We start from the raw sequence: 18,298 nt of genomic DNA on the forward strand, positions 1-18,298 counted from the left end.
TCTGGAATGCTAAGGTTTTCTGTGTTTTGTCCTGATACAATGTTTTTGTTACAAATATTTTGTAGGGCAGTGAAACCATATTCATGTAGTGAAAGTGTCTCCAAGTTCCTGTGTAGGATATGTCAAAATCAACTTCTTCCCATCGCCATTTTTTTTAATATTGTAGACTAATTCTGTTTGTAGTAAAAGCATTGCAGTTAGATCATGCCAGCATACTAGGAAATATTAATAATAACAAATGAACAATATCAATAGCAACTTTAAAACATTTCATCACATAAAATTAAAACATGTTCCATACTATAAATACTTCCTGAGGAAGAATTACAAAATTTGGATCTTAAGGGATCTTAAAGAACACAGAGACTGCTATTTTTTAAAGGCATTCTCCAGACTATCCATGTACCTCACAGGTCCAAGTACAGGTACAGTTCCTTCTAGGAAACAGCCCCACAAACTGAACAGGGGCTAAGAAAGCTCCTAGCAGGAGTTTGCTGAAGCCAGCTCAAACTTGCTCATGAGACTAACTTGTTAAATTCTTCAGAATTTTGTGAGCCAGTTGACATGGGTTATGACCTAAAATTGGCCATGGCAGGAACACTTGTATCACAGAATTCCAGAAATTCACAAGTGCTACAAAATAGGATATTTTTTTTTTACCCTCTAAGAGCCAATTAAACATTGACCAGCATACCACCACCCATTACCTCCTTGCAATAGGGAAACTCCTCTGAGATCTGTGATGAATACCACCCTGCTCCACCCGCCAAACACACACTCATAAACTAGGCAGGCAATAACTGTTGGTCCAGAGGAAGGAAGAGATCATCCCAAATAATGAACAAACATATAGGATCAATCATTCTTTTAGGTCATTAGTCACTGTCACCTTTGGGATCCCCAAATGCATTTTATATTAAATACTGACAACTGGCAACTAAGCAATTTGAATGTTTTGTTTAGAATCAAAACTTTATCAGATCCCATTATCTCCTCTAATTTTATGTGTTCACCTAACATGGAACAAGCAAAAGAAATAAAATAACAAAGGCCTGCATTGCATTGTACAACTGCGATCCAGGAGGTACCATTTCACTTCCAGATAATGCTAGCTCATTACCTTTTTTTTTTTTAAGTTTTGCTACTACGGAATGAAAATCCTTACAATGTAATGTCTAGCAATGCCCTAACGTTCTTGGGCGATATGTTTGTTTTTAGGCAAGAGGCTCTCTGATCACTGCCGTTTTCTGGTTTCACTCCACTAAACTACATGAGCACATAAACCTAATCTAAACAAATCATTTTGAATTTATTTTTTCTGCATGTGCTGCTTTCATCTGAGTTCTGCATCACTTCAGGTATCAACAAAACCATTTTAGTATAACCCTTTTACTTTAACTTTGCAAGATTAGAAAATAAAAAAGAGCATTTACTACTAGGTGAGCTGAAATACCTGAAAGGAGATTATATACCCATTTGTCAATAAATATAATATCAGTTCATATGAGAGTACACTAAAGCTGAGTGGTCTACACCTAATTCTGTACAAGTTTCTAAGTTTTAGGAAAGAATATCCAATACTTGAATGCTCCTGAAACTTTATAACATGTTCATGCATAAACAGAAATGTGTAGACTCAAATAAATTTACCTTTCTGCTCTTCAGAAAGCAATTTTTTTGGAGCCAGACTCAGATGTATTTTGTTGGAGTTCTACTGAAATTACTTATATTATATGGCCAGTGTGGTGCTCACTCTAGGGTTATTAATACACAATTTAAATTATTTATTTATAGACTTGCATGGCATTATTTTTCATTTGGATCCAAAACTAGTTACTCATTCTATAACAGCATATTTAAATGAAATTCTGAGATTCACAGTCTTGCAGTGAAGAAAAGAAGAATCTCTTAACACATTGCAAATATCTACAAATTAAACCAAGCTTGTCAATCATATGCACATCTCAACATGAAGTTAACACATAAATTCTAACTCCAATTTCATTTCAAAACAAATCTTCTGGCAACTTATTTTTTTCTTCTTCTGTGATCAGTTTGTAAGTAACAGGACAGAATCAATTCCTGAGAACCTCTCTATCTATGAAAGTATTTCTCAAAACTCCTTCTATGGAACACTAACATAACAATTATCAATAGTTGTTTTACTATTTTTTTTATAAAAGGCCAAACTTCAGTAAGTTTAGTTCTGTTTCTTTGGGGACTTTTCAAAGCCTTTAATATGCTAGTATGCACTGGGGTTCTGCAAGTTGGGTATTTTTGATTGGTTTGGTTGGTTTGGTTTATTGGTATTGGGGATCAAGTCCTGGGCAAGAGTTCTCCCACGGAGCTATACCCCCAGTCCCGTGGGTACATTTTAAACCAACAGAATTTTCTTCCCATGAAACACCTCAATGGACAATTGTCCCATGAAATACATTTGAAAAAAGCTGGTTCACAGTACACAGGTGAGATTTAAACATGAGACCAAGGATCAGAACATCAGAGGAAGGGGGAAGCCACCTGAGGCTCCTCCCACAAGAGCACACTGGCAGTAGAGGGATGAAGGAGAAGAGGCATCTGAGGTCCTCCTCATCCACTTCCAAATCCTATCAAAAGCAATAAATTAAGGTGGGCAGGGTAGGAGATCTGCAATCCCATAAAATAAACTCCTATGACTTCTCATGATTTGTTCATCAAGTTATTTACTTATCCAAAGAGACAGATGTGTTCTAAGTCAACCTACTTCAAAGTTAAGAGATTAAACAAACAAATTCCCCTGAGCTTCACCTTCAACCAGGGAGAGTAACTGGAGATGAAGGAATTCAAACATCTTGCCTAAGATCACAAATTTCTCAGAGGGAATATTTTATTCTATCTAAGCTCTATGAAAGAAAAGTAATTGCTTAATATTCACTAGTATAAAGAAAATAATTTTTTTAAATGTTGTATTTGTTTTGTTCCTATAGTTTAAGAGTAAAATACAGCAGTGCCGATGAACAGGCCCTTAGAAGCTATGCAGTTGAACTTTCTCATTTTACAAATAAGAAAACTGAGGCTCAATTACTTTTGATGTCAGTTCCCTCGAGGTCATACAAAATGCCAGGTAGTGATAGGTTCCAGACTATTACTCAGATCTCTTGATAAATGGCACCACTGAGCTGAAGCAAGTGGCCTACAAGTCTATAAGACTGATCATCCCTGCCTCTATTTCTTGCTCTTTTATTAATATAATTAGCATTTATTGAACTTCTGCTAAATGCCCAGGCACTGTGCTAGACTATCTGCACATTCTTTTACTTTATCCTCTTACTGTAAAAGAGACTATTCTGGTTTAGCTATGAAGTATCCCCAAAGCTCCTATGTTAATACAGGAATGATCAGAAGTGAATGATCAGATTATGAGAGCTGTAATGACCTCTTCAGTCCATCCTAGTTTGAATGGACTGACCAGGTGGTAACTGTAGGCAGTGGGAGGTGTGCTGGAGAAGGTGGGTCACTGGAAGTGTGCCTGGAAGGGTGTATCTTCCCTATGGCCTCTTCCCCACTCCCTCTCTTTCTTCTTCCTGACTGCCATGAATTGAGCAGCTTTTCTCTGCTGGGCCCTTCCCCAAGATGGGCCCAGAGCAATGAAGTCATCTGCCTATAGACTGAGATCTCTAAAAACCCTAAACCCCAAATAAATTTCTCCTCCTCTAAGTTGTTTTTGTTGGGTATTTTGGTCACAGTGATGCAAAGCTGACTGAAACAGGGACTTAGGGCCTGCTTTGCTAAAAGCCCTGAATCTTCACTTGGACCTGCAGATGTCCGATGGGTAACTAAAAACGGGCTACACATAGGTACGTCTCCATCTTGCCTTTCTGCTGTGTTCCTTCTCTGAGTCACTCTCTCCTGCAGTCACCTGGAATTATGGGAACAACAGGTCTGATGGATAAACATCTTATGACAAGAGTTAGAGATGTTACTGGAATGGGGGTCCTGAGGAGGTCCCTAAAAGGGAGGTAGACCTCAATTCAGGGCATGACAATCCTTGATGTTGTTGTAGAAAGGAATGTATCCATGTCAAAGTGAAACACATATTGATTTTACTGAGAGAAACACTGTGATAAACAGGGTAGAGTGCTGGCAATGAAGAGGAACACACTAGCCATATCTTAGCTATGGGTATTTATACATGAAGATCTTTCATGCAGAGACAAGATCTAAGATGGTGTTTTTAGTTGTCCTTTGTGTTTGTAACTGGAAATGTCAACCATTACTAGTGTGTTGGCTGTGCATCACAGTGACCAAAATACCCAAAGAACAACTTAGAGGAAGAAAAGCATATTTCTTTTTTTTTTTTAAGAGAGAGAGAGAGAGAGAGAGAGAGAGAGAGAGAGAGAGAGAGAATTTTTTAATATTTATTTTTCAGTTTTCGGGGGACACAACATCTTCATTTTATTTTTATGTGGTGCTGAGGATCAAACCCAGCACCCCACGCATGCCAGGTGAGCACGTTACCGCTTGAGCCACATCCCCAGCCCATGGAAAAGCATATTTCTACTCATGGATTCAGAGAGTCAGTCCATAGTAGGCCAGCTCCATTCCTCTGGGCCTGAAATAAGAGAGAACACCACGACAGAAGGGTGTTGTGGAGGAGAGCTGCTCAGCTCCTGGAGGCCAGGAGGCAGAGAAGGAGCAAAATACAGAATACCCTAGGCACACCCCTAATGACCTCTTCCTCCGAAGAGATGAACCTGCGCCCAGTTAGCACCTAGTAATCCATTCGAATTATTAATCCATCAAATGGATTGATCCACTGATAGGTTATGGCTCTCATGATCTACTCATTTCACCTCCTGCATTAACACAGGCGCTCTTGTGGGACATTTCAAATCCAAACCACAACTCTGGGAAGTGGGTTCTTCTTTATTTCTGATGGGTTCTGATTTGTGAATATAGAACCATGTTGGTGTAGATATGGGCAAAAATTTGATTTAAATTAAACTAAATAAATTCAATTTTGTCTAAAATTTGATTTAAATTAACCTAAACAAATTCAAATTTGTTGTGATCAACACATGTGAAAGTGACAAATCTGGATTTTTAATCCATGTGCAAGTGGACTTTAAATTATGGCCACTCTTGTGTTGTCCCACATCTCCTTTCTCTCTGTCCTGATGTCTCCTATTATACCTCAAAATTAAATACATGCCCACCTCCAGGCAGCAGCAACTTTCTAATCACTAATAAAGCCCAGCAAGACCATCCTGAGGGAATGATCAACCAGATCACGACCTGACCAAGATCACCAGCTGTGCAAGCCCCCAACCTTTGTTATATAACCCCAAGGAATTGTTAGCTGCTCAGAGAGACACACATTTTCAGTCCTTGGTCTGTTCTTCTCCCCAGCATGGCCACAAGGAGAATAAATCTCTTTCCTGTCTTCACCACCATTCATCTCTTTGACTGGCTTTTTGGTGCAAGTGGTCAGACCTGGTCCTTTGGGACCCTTGGAGTTGGGCCTCTGGCCTAGGACTCCAGTTACATGACTGTGGTAACTTGGGGAATCTTATTTCACAGGAACAGGGGACAGAAATTCCATCTCAAGTCCAAGATCACACAGCTTGCCAAGAGTTGAATCTGTATCTGGGGGCACGCAGGACACAGCCCACGCACTGCATAGACTCTCTCCTTCCACTCCTCTTCCAACATTCCTTCTCCTTCCTAGCTATTTCCATTTAAAAGCAGTTGTGATTTTAAAAAGTAATTCAAAGGTCAGCTATCTATAACTTAAGTGTTCTTTCCCTTGCTCTTCTCTAAGAACAAATTGCCATATTCCATCACCTACTTGGACCAAGAGGCATCGAGGGTGAGATGAATATACATGAAATAATCCAGGTCTCATCACAAGTGGGGCACTTTGGAGGAGTTGTTTTCTTAGTCTTTAAGGAAACCGAACTTGATTGTATTTTTATTCTTGCTTCTTATATTTACTAAATATCAACTGACTCCTAATGGATGGAGTTGCTATCAATTTATTACCTGTTTCTTTAAAATGTATATCATTAATAAAGGAGACACACAGTCAAATGTCTTCAGAAGCTAGAGACAGGTTCTAAAATACCTCTCTAAAAGTCTTAAAGGAAAGAGAAAGAAGGAGGAAAAGAAGAGGGAGGAAGAGAAGGGCCAAGAAGCAGTATGCAAATCATCTGCATATGTATCCTGTGATGATGGGGCTCTCGGATCTCACCCCAGACCAAGTCTGAATCTCTGGGGTGGGACCCAGGGCTCTGCACATGGACAAACTCCCCTGCCAATTATAATTTCCAACAAAGTTGATCTATACTAAGTATGGTTCATAAATATGTTGCTTATGGGACTTAAACATTTCTCAAGTTTACAAATCCATAGTCCAGCCACAGGCAAACTAGTCACAGATACAATACTGTCGCATAATAAAATCTGTGTGAATCCAGGGAATAGACATTTCCCTGAGAGAGATTCCTATTTGGGGCCTGAAGGCTCTACTTAGCAGGTCCTGTTGGCAGGAGGTCATCAGCAACAATATTAAGCAAGAAAACCACTTTCCTTGTGCTAAATTTAAATTCATATGGAAGCTATAGTCATGTGCTACCTAATGACATTTTGCTTAAGAATGGACCACATTAGGAAAGTAGTCTTGTAGCATTACAAACCTAGTGACATTGTAGCCATCTTAGTTTTTTTTTTTTTTCATTACAACATTACTTGTACTTATAGAAAACAAAAATAATTGAAAGGTCCAATAATATGGAATTGGCTGAATAAATAACATGTGTAGCATGTATTGCACAGTATAACCGTATAGGGTAATACTATATAGTGGTTAAAAAAAAATCACTCCTTATTACAGAGATGAAGTGTTTTAAAGCTGAATTTTGGTGATACTTGTATGACAGAGTAAATACACTAAAAGTCACCAAATTGTATATTGTGAGAAGGTTATAGTGCATAAATCATGTGCCTCAATAAAGCTTAAGATGTCATGAAGAAATATTTAATGAAATGTTAAGTGCTTAAAATCATTGGTTCAAATTTTTCCAAAATATCTACATTTAAAAATACAAATACATATGAAAAATTTAACAGTGGGCAATAAGATTTGTTGACAAAATTATTTTTTGGGCTTTCCTGTATTTTCTATAAAAATATTTATTAGTTTTTCATTAGAAAATGGAAATGTCACAATGAGATATTATACCCCATCTATTATATCAAAGTGCATAAATGCATTCTACTGTCAGGTATAACTAATTAAAACAAATTTTAAAAATCAACAAAAAAGATTATATGCATGAATGCAAAGCACTAAGTAACAGCAACAGATACAATTATTATTGAGGCACATAATTTATGCACTATAACATTCTCACAATATACATTTGGTATGTTTTAGTGTATGTATTCTGTCATGCAAGTATCACTAAAACTCAGTATAGAAGTGTTTACTCTTCTTAAGGTTTAGTCATTCATACATACACTTTTGTTTCCTGTCACTTAAAATTAAACTAGCTGTATTTTTTACATGATATCAGATATTCTTTATAATTTTCTTTTTAAAATTTTGTTCTTATTAGTTATACATGACAGTAGAATGCATTTTGACACATAATACATAAGTGGAGTATGATTTTTCATTCTTCTAGTTATACATGATGTAGAGTTACACAGGTTGTGTAATCATATATGCACATAGGGTAAGAATGTCCAATTCATTCTTCTATTCTTCCTAACCCTATATCCACTTCCTCCTTTCACTCTCCTCTGTCTAATCCAAAGTACCTCTATTCTTCCCTAGTCCCCTTATCCATCTTAGTTTTTGTAAGTGTACTTTAAAGTGTTCACATGATGACATGGTTAATGACATATTCTAGTCATTAAGCAAAGCATGATTTCAATGTCAACCTCGCATAAAAATGCAAGCACAGGGTAATACACTGAAATAGATGCAAAGTGAATTCTCTTCCTATTCCAGTCCTTCCCTGCCCAACTACTTGTTTCTTGTACTCTAGTAACACACTTTACAGAATCACATATAAGTTGGTGTTTCCTTCTGTTAATATAATTAAAGGAAGCCCATTATATGCACTTTTATCTCTCCTTCAGTTTCCTCTCAATAAGATCTTGGAGATAATTCTCCACATTATATGTATTCACGTAATTCTTTATAATAGCACCATGATCTTAAATCATGGGGATATACCTTAAGTCATTTAACCAGTTACTTTTGATAGACATTTACGTTTCTTCCAACCCTTTGTTGATATAAATAATATCACAAGGAACATTTTTTCCATATAACTTTGCCTATATGTGAGGATTTGTCTTTAGGATAAATCTACTATAGACACAAAATTGAAAGGGCAAAGGATATACACATTTTTGTTTCAAATAATGTTGATGTTCTTGTCCAAAGAGGTTGTAGCAATCTAAACTTCTATTAATAGTATATGGTACCACTTGTTTTCCCCCACCTTTATATAAACACTGGTTCTAATTTAATTTGTCAAAATGACTTCTTACTGGGGAAATGCTGGCCAGTGGACATGAATGTAACTTGACAGCTACATTTTTCTTAGAAAATGAATACAGTGGCATGGAGTGTAGGTGAACTTCTGGGATTAAGCAATAGTATTTCCCTGATTCCATCTGTTCTCTCTCCTGGCTGAATCTCATTAGCCTGCCTCCTCCTGGAAGCCTCCCTTGATTCCCTCAAGCATTGATTAGGAGCCCCTTTTCCGGGATTTGGCCATATTCTGTGCTCTGTCCCTCTGTGTTTATCCTTGGACTTAGTGGCATCCCCCCTTCAGGTTATTACACCTGCTAAGAATTACGTAACTGTAAATCAGTGGCCTTGGCCCTTCTCCATTCTGATGAAATTTACAAACTTGGTTTTCTGGCCTTGCAGACCTAGGGGAACAATGATGCCACCAGGAAACTACACATCTTATTAGACTACTAATAAGAATCTCCTTTTAATTTTGCTCTTTGAAAACTTAAATTACAAAAGTAGAAATGTCTTCTCAACAATTAACCATTTAAAACTGTAGCAAAGCTCAGAAAATTTCAAAACTAATTATGAATCCAATTTTCCTTATCATTATCCAAGTCTTGCAACAGGAGAGAAACTCTGTGGATACTTCAGAGCAAACATTCTTAACAGAAAAGAAGACCTGGCAATGTAGAGCATTTGCCTAGCAAGTGCAAATCTTCAATCCCCAGTACTAGAAAAAAAAAAATTACTTAGGATACAAGAAGAATCTAGTTCAGAGTTTATCTACAAACTCAATGTTGTGCTTAATGGATTTAAAACTTAGCCAAAATTCATAGTACAAGTACTGTCACTGACTGTCACAGTGAAAAACCAGAACCCCTACTTTCCCATCACCTCCTTACTCCATCTGTAGGGAATAACAGATAATATGCTGTTTCTTCCAGTAATTCTGAGGATGTTATTGATTTATTGTTTATTTTCCACTGAGACCATGCACTTAGGAGGAAATAAGGCATAATGTATATGTACATTCAGAAAACTGCTTTAATGTTGTAAATAATATCCCAAACCATTAATGAGCCTTTTCAGAGGTGCCTGCCTTGCAATAGGGAATTACTTAAGCACTGGAAATCCATGAAGTCAGCAGCTTTGTTCTACCATGCACTCCCTGTCATGATGCTCTACCTCACCACAGGTCCAGAAATAACAAAGCCCCAGGCACAATGGACTGAAACCTTGAAAAACATGAGCCAAAATAAACCTTTCCTGCTTTAACTTGTGTATCTCAGGCATTTTCTTACAGTGACAGAAAGCTGAGTAACACATGTTCCAAAAGTGAATAAGCCAGAGGTCCTGTCCTCTTGTCAGGAACAGCCTGAAGAAGGACATTGACAACTCAACAGCTCACATTTGAACATAGAGGGAGAGAGCACAGAATATGGTATGATCTGAGAAAAAAAAGCCTTCAAATCATTCGTCCAGGGAATCAAGGAAGGCTTCCAGGAGGAGGAAGGTTAATGATATTCCTAAGTAGGATTCAGACAGGAGAAAGAATGGATTGAATCTGGAAAATGCTATTACTTTGTCACAGAAGATCACCTAAATCCAAAGAAAGTCCACATTGCATAGTACCCACCAGGATTGTGGTAAGCCAGAGTTTGAACACGTGCAACCCACATGACATAAGACAAATCTCTAAAAAGTTTTCTGAAGAACTGAGTTCACTAATATGAATAAAATTTCACTAATATGAATATGAATAAAAGTATAGCATCACACACACACACACACATACACACACAATAACAACAACAACCCCAAACTATTTCCATTACAAATACCATGTATTTTCAACAACTCTGAAAAACTGAATGGACACTTCACAGACACTTGGAAGTTCTGCTCCCCTAACTCCTTCCCTCTGCCCCCCATAAAACGAGAGCACAAACCTCTGCTTTTGAGGCCTGACTCCTCTGTATGTAAAACCCCTAGAACCTAATTAGACATAGTCATCGAGGAACATGATGGACTTAACAAACTGAGACGTATTTTCCTTCCCTGGTGTTCACATTATTTTGACAGCAAGGAGCCCTCAAAAGCAGGCACTGGTGCCAACCAAAGTCCCCAAAGAATATCAACAAGGAAAAACAGCCACTGAGCTGCATAAATCCACTTGCTACAAACTCTAACACACACATAATAACCAGCATATGAAGTCTAATCCTTACAGGAAAACAATTCAAACCCCAGGTATAGCTCTGAGCCCTCCCCATGTCATGAGGAACCCACAACAGTAGCTCTTCAGTATGCCGTGCTGTGAAGCGAGATGAAAATGGCAAACAGGAAAATGAAATGAGACCTCTGAGATTCATTCTTTAGTTTGTTCATTCAAATACACTGCGGAAAAGAGTGCTTTCCATAAAGGAATTATTCAATTTTGACTCGCTCTAACTTGTACTGTTTGGAGGGGAACTGCCTGGCTCTACCTCACAGTAGACCCCCAGAAATCATCTGGCTTTGAAAGAAGAGAGAGTTGGGCACAGAGAGGGAGGATGTGCCCCTTGCATAATGCAATGATTTAAGGGAATTAATTTGGGTTTTTACAGTCCTTCTGATTACATGGTTTATATGCCAATGGAAACACCTTCAAATGTGTTAGTTTTATAATGTATGAGGGGGAAAAAATCAGATTTCAAAACTATCCTTGGAAGAGTTTGCTAAAATAACTTATTTTATCTAAATGACCTTCTAATTAGAAACTATATATATACTTATAACACTTTAAACTATGCATCCTGTCAAAATTAAGTAGAATATGTGTGTGTGCGTGATTGTATATGTATATATACACATTTACACATCCTTACACACACATATATATGTACATATCTATGTATTTATGTATAAACATACACTCACTATAGATAACCATGATAATTTTCTAGAGGAGATGCAAAAGAAATATATATGTAAGCTACTGGTTAAAAATCAAGTATAAATATATTTAATAGACAAAAATGAGGAATTGGTCTGACCACTGGCTCTGTGGTCATCTAAACCCCAGACTGTATTCAGATTTTATGTGACCACCTCTGGCATGGTCCTTAATGTCATGGTATAAGATGACATACAAGCCATCCCCATCACAGCAGGCCTCTAGTCTCTAAGGATATTTCTAAAAGTTCTACCTACCACTTCTCATTCTCATTGGCCAGAATTTAACTACGTAGCCATATCTAGAAGCAAGGAAGCTTAGAAATGCAATCTTTATGTGGTAATAGAGACTCACAGAAGGAATAAAGTTGGATTATTTATGAAAGGAAAGTGCTAAATGTAGAAAAAAAAGGCTGAGAGTCTGGAGAGAGTAGAGTTTTCATAAAATCCTGTCCTCTTACAGCCTGCAACATTCACAGGACTCCAAGAGGGTACCTGGGTCTGGGGCACAGCACTGCCTTAATGGCCACAGAAAAGATCCCAGTGGATGTGACTGGCATGAAAGAAATAAACTGTAGCAGAAATAACTAAGCCTGATTCAGAACTGAGGGTTCATACTGGGACAATGAGTGGCTTGCCTGTCACTTGGATATCCCCAAGACCAGAGCCTTTCTCCAAATTCTAGAGAGGACTATGAACGTTCTGGAAGAAAGTAGCCCTGTCGTCTTTCATCTTCACCAAGACACATGCTGAGTTGCTCTGCTGGTGCACATAGTGTTCTTCAGTTGGTTAACCTTAGTTATACCCCCTTCTCTTTGCACTGTGGAGGCCACAGGCAAGACTGATGAGGGGGCAGAGGTAGGAGATCATTTTTGTTGTCCTTATGACATCAGGTAGCCCAAAGAAAGTATTGTTTTGGACTGATATTGTATTAAAATATTGTAAAGAAGAGCACCAACCAAGGTGACTTGACACCTCTATAATAATTTTCCCTGGGATATTTATTTAAACAGCACATGCAGTGCCAAAGAAAGGCACTTGAGCTGGGCACTGTGCACCTACTTCTAATCCCAGCAACTCAGGAGGCTGAGGGAGGAGGATTACCAGTTGGAGGCCAGCCTGAGCAACTTAGCAAGACCCTATATCAAAAATAAAAATAAGATGGGATGTAAGTCAGTGGTAGAATGCCCCTGGGTTCAATCCATAGGAAGGAAGGAAGGAAAGAAGGGAGAGAAGGAAGGAGGGAGGGAGAGAGGAAAGGTAGGTATGCATTTGGGGTTTCTACCAGAACAATAGACTGAGTGCTGATAATCATTCACAGCCAGAATTTCATCCCCAACCCTGGAGGGTTGATTAGCTATGTGTATTTCAATTTTTGCTGCCCACCTAAGACAATTAACAGTCTAATGACTTAAAAGCATACTCTGGTAGTATGTTACAGCTCTATGTTAACTGGGGATGGCTGCTACCATCCAACAATTGTCTGATCCCATGTTCAACTTTCTGTTACTCTATCCTATTGATTGTTCCTAAGAACAAAGCAGGATGATAGTCAGGTATGGTTTTTAAGGAATATACTACTCTGTCTCTAAGCAGACGTCTCTAGAATTAAGAACTCAGAGTCAGACAATGTAGAAAAATCCTCTCTACTGGCACGTTCTTAGTTGAGTCAGAAACTCAATCAAATTCTACTTCACAAATAAAACTAATACCTAGAATATGAGAGGGGCTGCATTAATATTTCTAAGACCAAATAGTCTCTCTCAAGTAATATAAGTTTATAGGTATGACTTTTCCCAGTGCTCTATCGACTGTTCATGGTATATGAAAGTAATTAGGCTTCTCGAAAGCCAGGGCTGCATTGAGAACTATATTTGAGTAAACATAAAAGAAAAGCATTCTGAGTTACTTTTAATGTTTCCATAAAAGTTTACATCTATAAAAAATGTTGTTTCCAATTTTCTGTATAGATGCCAGTCCTCTTGGTTACTGAAGGGGGATGTGTGAAAGTCTGTGGAAATAAGAGTGTTGTCCTGCTGCCATCTGGCATGGCACAGAGTCTGCTGTAACTCAGATCTGGCCAGGCCACAAGTTAAAGTGTGTACTGCACAAGGTGCATGCACACACACACACACACACACACACACACAGCAAAAACGGCCACTGTAACTCTAGCCCATGAGAGACTGAATATGCAATGGACACTGGCCAGGCTAGATCTAAAACAATGACCCACAATCTGTAGCAACCAATCTCAGGAGCCAAACTACCACATCTGCACCAACTGGCTCAGTCATTCTTTACCAATACCTGCCAGCTTCCCCGGTTTTTGTCCCTTACTTCTAAATTAGGACCAACCTGAGAAAACTATACGAGCTCCCCTGGCCAACTGCACAGGATGACCCACTTCTGGTCAACCCACTTGTGCCAAGGACACGTGAGCCCTTTCCTTTTTCTTCCACTGAAAAATTTCTTTTCTCCTTGCTTGCCTCTGGGTCTGCCAACTCCATGTGATAGTGGTGACTCCCTGGTTCTAGCAAGCTCAGAATAAATAGGCTTCGCTTATTCTCATTTGGTGGTGGTGGTGGTGGTGGTGGGGTCTTTATTTTTGCTTGCCACTTAGTTCTCCCTGTTGGACCTTTGGCTTCTGTAGATGCTGTGCTAGAAGTCCCTTCATCTCTCCCTTCTCTATCTTCCAGCATATTCATTCCTTCTCCACATCCTTGGGAGACTGATGATCCACCTTGACTTTCTCCACCCACAGCTTTTCTGAAGATAAACTTTCTTCCTCCATTCTAGTCTAACCCTTTCAACTGCATTCTTCTTCAATATTCCTCCTCCTTCTTCCTGGATCTTTTGTTCCAATCTACTATGTCCTTTTCTGTGCCCTGCAGATGTCAATAAGACAACTGAGGGACAGTCCCAAGGCATCCACTGGGCCAAGCACAGTGGGGCTACTGTGAGGACAGGATATGAAAAAAGGAGGATCCAGGCCTTGCCAAGAAAAGCAATCATTTATGGATCGATTTACTCAAATTAAATGTTGAGACAAAATTGGGCAGCCAAGATCTGAAGCTGGGAGGACAAAGAAAAAAGCCAGGAGTCAATAGCAACCAATCCAGGGATTGAAAGTGGCAGGCATCAAGAAAGTGGAGTGGACAAAGGTGAGCCAAGGGAAGATGAATCAGAGAAAAGAGAAACATCAGTAGGGAGAATGCAACTCTTCAGGATTAGGCCTGAGAACACCAAGTTCTCCACTGTTTTTTCTAAACGTGTCTTTGGCAAAACTCAAGGAGACATCTATCAAGGGAAAGAATATGAAATGTCACCATGTACTGCTTCCTACCACACATTTTCTTTTATAACACAACTGAGAGTTAAGCATTCAAATCCCACACAAAGTAGAATCAAACCCCTCCCACAAATAACTTCTTCTATGGTTTAGAAAAATCTCTCCTCTCTGCATTGGATCTTCAATTTTTCCCCTTCTACTGATTCCTCTATAAGTTATTCTGTTTCCTACTTCTTACAAATAAACGTATATTCACCCAGGATGAACTTTTAAATTACCAACTTCTTTTTCTCCTGTAATTAACCAAGAAAGTTCTTGAAAGAATCATCTGAGCATCCAGTCTCTACCATCTCCTTAGATTAACACAATACTGGCTTCCTCCTCAGCCATTCTAATAGAATAGTTTTTACATGTTTTACTGGTGCATTATAATTAAACATCATAGTTGGATTCATTGTGCCATATTCAGACATGCGCATAACATAATTTGATTAAACTCATTCCCTAGGGCCCTCCCTTTCCCTTTCCTCCTCCCTCCCCCACCCCCTTCCTCTGCTCTACTGGTTTTCCTTACATTATTATTTTTTTTATTTAGTGCATTATAATTACATATAAAAGTGTATTCATCGTGGTATATTCTATATGGATATATAATTTGGTAAATTTTGTTCACTAGGACTTCCCTTGGACTCCCCTCTTCCTTCCCTCTCCAACCCTGTTCACTACTCTGTTGGTCTACTTTCTATTTTTCTGAAATTCCTTCTTTTTTTTTGTTTTTATTTTATTTTATTTTTCCTCTCTAGCTTCCACATATGAGAGAAAATATTCCACCCTCTTCAAGGTCACTCAGGCCTGCTTGTGCCTTCCATTGGTCCTGCAGGCTGCATGTCCTCATGATCCACCTTGACTTTCTCCACCCACAGCCTTTTTGGTAGCATATTATCCTTCATTTCCACCCCTCTTCAGTTCAGCTACTTCTTATTCTTTCCATCCTGTCTACTTTCCTTTTCCAATCCCTCAGTTTCTTTCTTCCACTACAAATATTTGACCCAGGGTCTAAAATACATTCTGATTGTTATTTCCTTTTGGATCTCCCAAATAGACGAGACTGAGTGTCCCTTTGCTGTTAGTATCTGAACCACTCCTGCAGGAGTTCCCTATGCAGCTTCACAGTAAGGTGATTCACACTCATTTAAACATAGGCTCCCTGTAGGTAATGGCCGAATCTGACCTACCACTGCATTGCCAGTCCAAGGAATGCATCACAAGTATGGGCTCTGGAGCATGACACCTATATAGTAAGCATGACAATTGTCTCTAACTCAGAGCCCAATGCCCAGTATGTTGGCCATCATCATCATTCCCCAGAAATGAGTCAAATTCAGATGAACCTAACCATGTGAAGACAGATGCCAGTATTGTCCCCCTGCATAGTGGTTTATTGGATTTCAGATATTTTCAGTGAATAAATAATAATGTGCTTTCAACTATCTGGATGATAGCAAAAGTCAAATCCACCACATAATTCTGGTGTTCTCTATTTTTTTATTTTTATTTTGTTTTACAGATGCTCTGTTTGTAAAATCATTTCATACAGCCCTCCACCTTGTTTCCTGTGCTCATGGACAGCATATGTCAGTATGGCTAAGTGTTCTATAAGGAAAGGGGAAGACATCCTAAGGTAATAAAGGAGACAAAGGGTGAAGTACACTGAAAATAATAAGTTATAGTCAACATCAGACAGCCTCAACGAGGGAGGAAGTGTGAGTAGAAAATTTGTTTTCATGCTACAACATAGATAAACTTCGAGAAAACATTATGCTAATTAAGCTCAAGAGGCCAGACTCAAAAAGTTCCATATGTTGTATAATTCCATTTATACGACAGGACTTCATTCCTTTTTAATACCAAATAATATTCCATTGTATGAACATAGAGCATTTTGTTTATTCATTCATTAGTTAAAGGACATTTAGGTTGTTTCTACTTTTTGACTATTATAAATAATGTTGTTATAAACATTATATATGTTTTTATATGGACATTTTAATTTCTTTTACATATGTACTTAAGAGTGGAAATGCTGGGTTAAATAAACTCTATACTTAACACGAAAAAAAAAAAAGAAAATTCTTTTTCACAACCCCTCACTCCTGGAATCCTAAACCCTTTCACTTATTTCCAATAATAAATGTAAACTTTTATTATAAAATTATTTTCACAGCAGATAATATGCATTAGATGTTTAATCATAACGCATTTAGGAAAACAGCATTATTATTTTATAGCTAGAAACCTGAGTCTCAATTATTAAATAGTTTGATGAATAGTTTGCTGAATCTAGAAAGGAGCAGATAGTTTGCTGAATCTAGAAAGGAGCAGAACCAGAAGTTGAACTCTGGTCTCACACCTGAGAATTCCTTCTCACTCTACCACCTCTCCAAAAATCCCATAAGGAAATAATCCAACCATCACACAAATTATCAAGTTCTTTATGAAAATAACTGAGTTAGGCTCTAGGAGGATCCAAATACTTACTACATCAAAATCCCAGTCTCCAACACTAGGGAAATTCCAGGCATTTAGAACTATTAACTGTTAACATTTAAGGACAACTCTAAGGCTCTTCATCTAATGCAGTCTGAATGGGAGTTTATCAAATACTTTAAATCTTATCAACCAGCTAAGTATTATTCTTTTCACTTTATATGGACCCCATTATGAGGTTTCAAACAGTTAAACTATGCAGTTTGTATGCAAAGAAGCTAAAATAACCAGGAGACTTTGAGTTAGAAGTCCCAGTACAGCAGGCAGAAGGAACAACAAAACCAGGTTGCATTTACACAAAGAAATAAAGAACATCACAGAGGTACAAAATAAAAGAATGTTGACTGTTATTGGCACAGGAAAGGTCATAGGAGAATTATGCATGGGGGATTGGCATTCAAGCTAAGGGTATTTAAATCACATTCATTTATTCTAAAATTGTCCAAAGGTCCAAAGAGATGTACCATCATAAGCTCCTGCTATCCAAGATACACTGCAGAAATTAAATTCCAGTCTTTATATAGCAGAGCACACAGAAACTTAATTCAAAAACAATCATAGTTTTTGAACAACCTAGAGCATTTTCCAGATTAATGCACACAATTAAGTAAATGTGTTCTTTGCTTTAAAATCACCAAAAATAATTTTTGACAGGAAAGGTAACCATCAAGAAAAATGGTGACTATTTTTCAAGTTGTGATTTTTCCCTTCTCAGAGTCATTAAAAACTTACCACATTTTGGTGAAATATTCATTCATAGGGAATATTAATTTTCTCAAAATGAATAGGATTATAATATTTTAAAATGTATTTCACCAACAGAAATTAATTTGCGTAGAGTTTTTGAGCACAGATAATTCCACTGGGCACCGAAAGTCACTTAATCTTCCATACTGTCACAAGAGCAAAGAAAAGCAACTGCATTTTAAATGTTTAATTAGAAGTAAAATCAAGTTTATATAATGATATACTACACTGGTAGCAAGTAATGAAGATAAACACCCTTGCACATT

At 38.0% G+C, this 18,298-nt stretch overlaps 1 protein-coding gene across 11 annotated transcripts in view; it reads right to left on the bottom strand.

The window, feature by feature from the left end:
• Fhit (fragile histidine triad diadenosine triphosphatase) overlaps window positions 1–18,298 on the bottom strand; it is a 1,420,772-nt gene that overhangs the window by 803,088 nt on the left and 599,386 nt on the right. The window lies entirely within an intron of this gene.

Source organism: Marmota marmota, unplaced genomic scaffold (assembly GCF_001458135.2).
Source record: "Marmota marmota marmota unplaced genomic scaffold, marMar, whole genome shotgun sequence".
In the NCBI taxonomy this organism is placed as follows: Eukaryota; Metazoa; Chordata; class Mammalia; order Rodentia; family Sciuridae; genus Marmota; species Marmota marmota.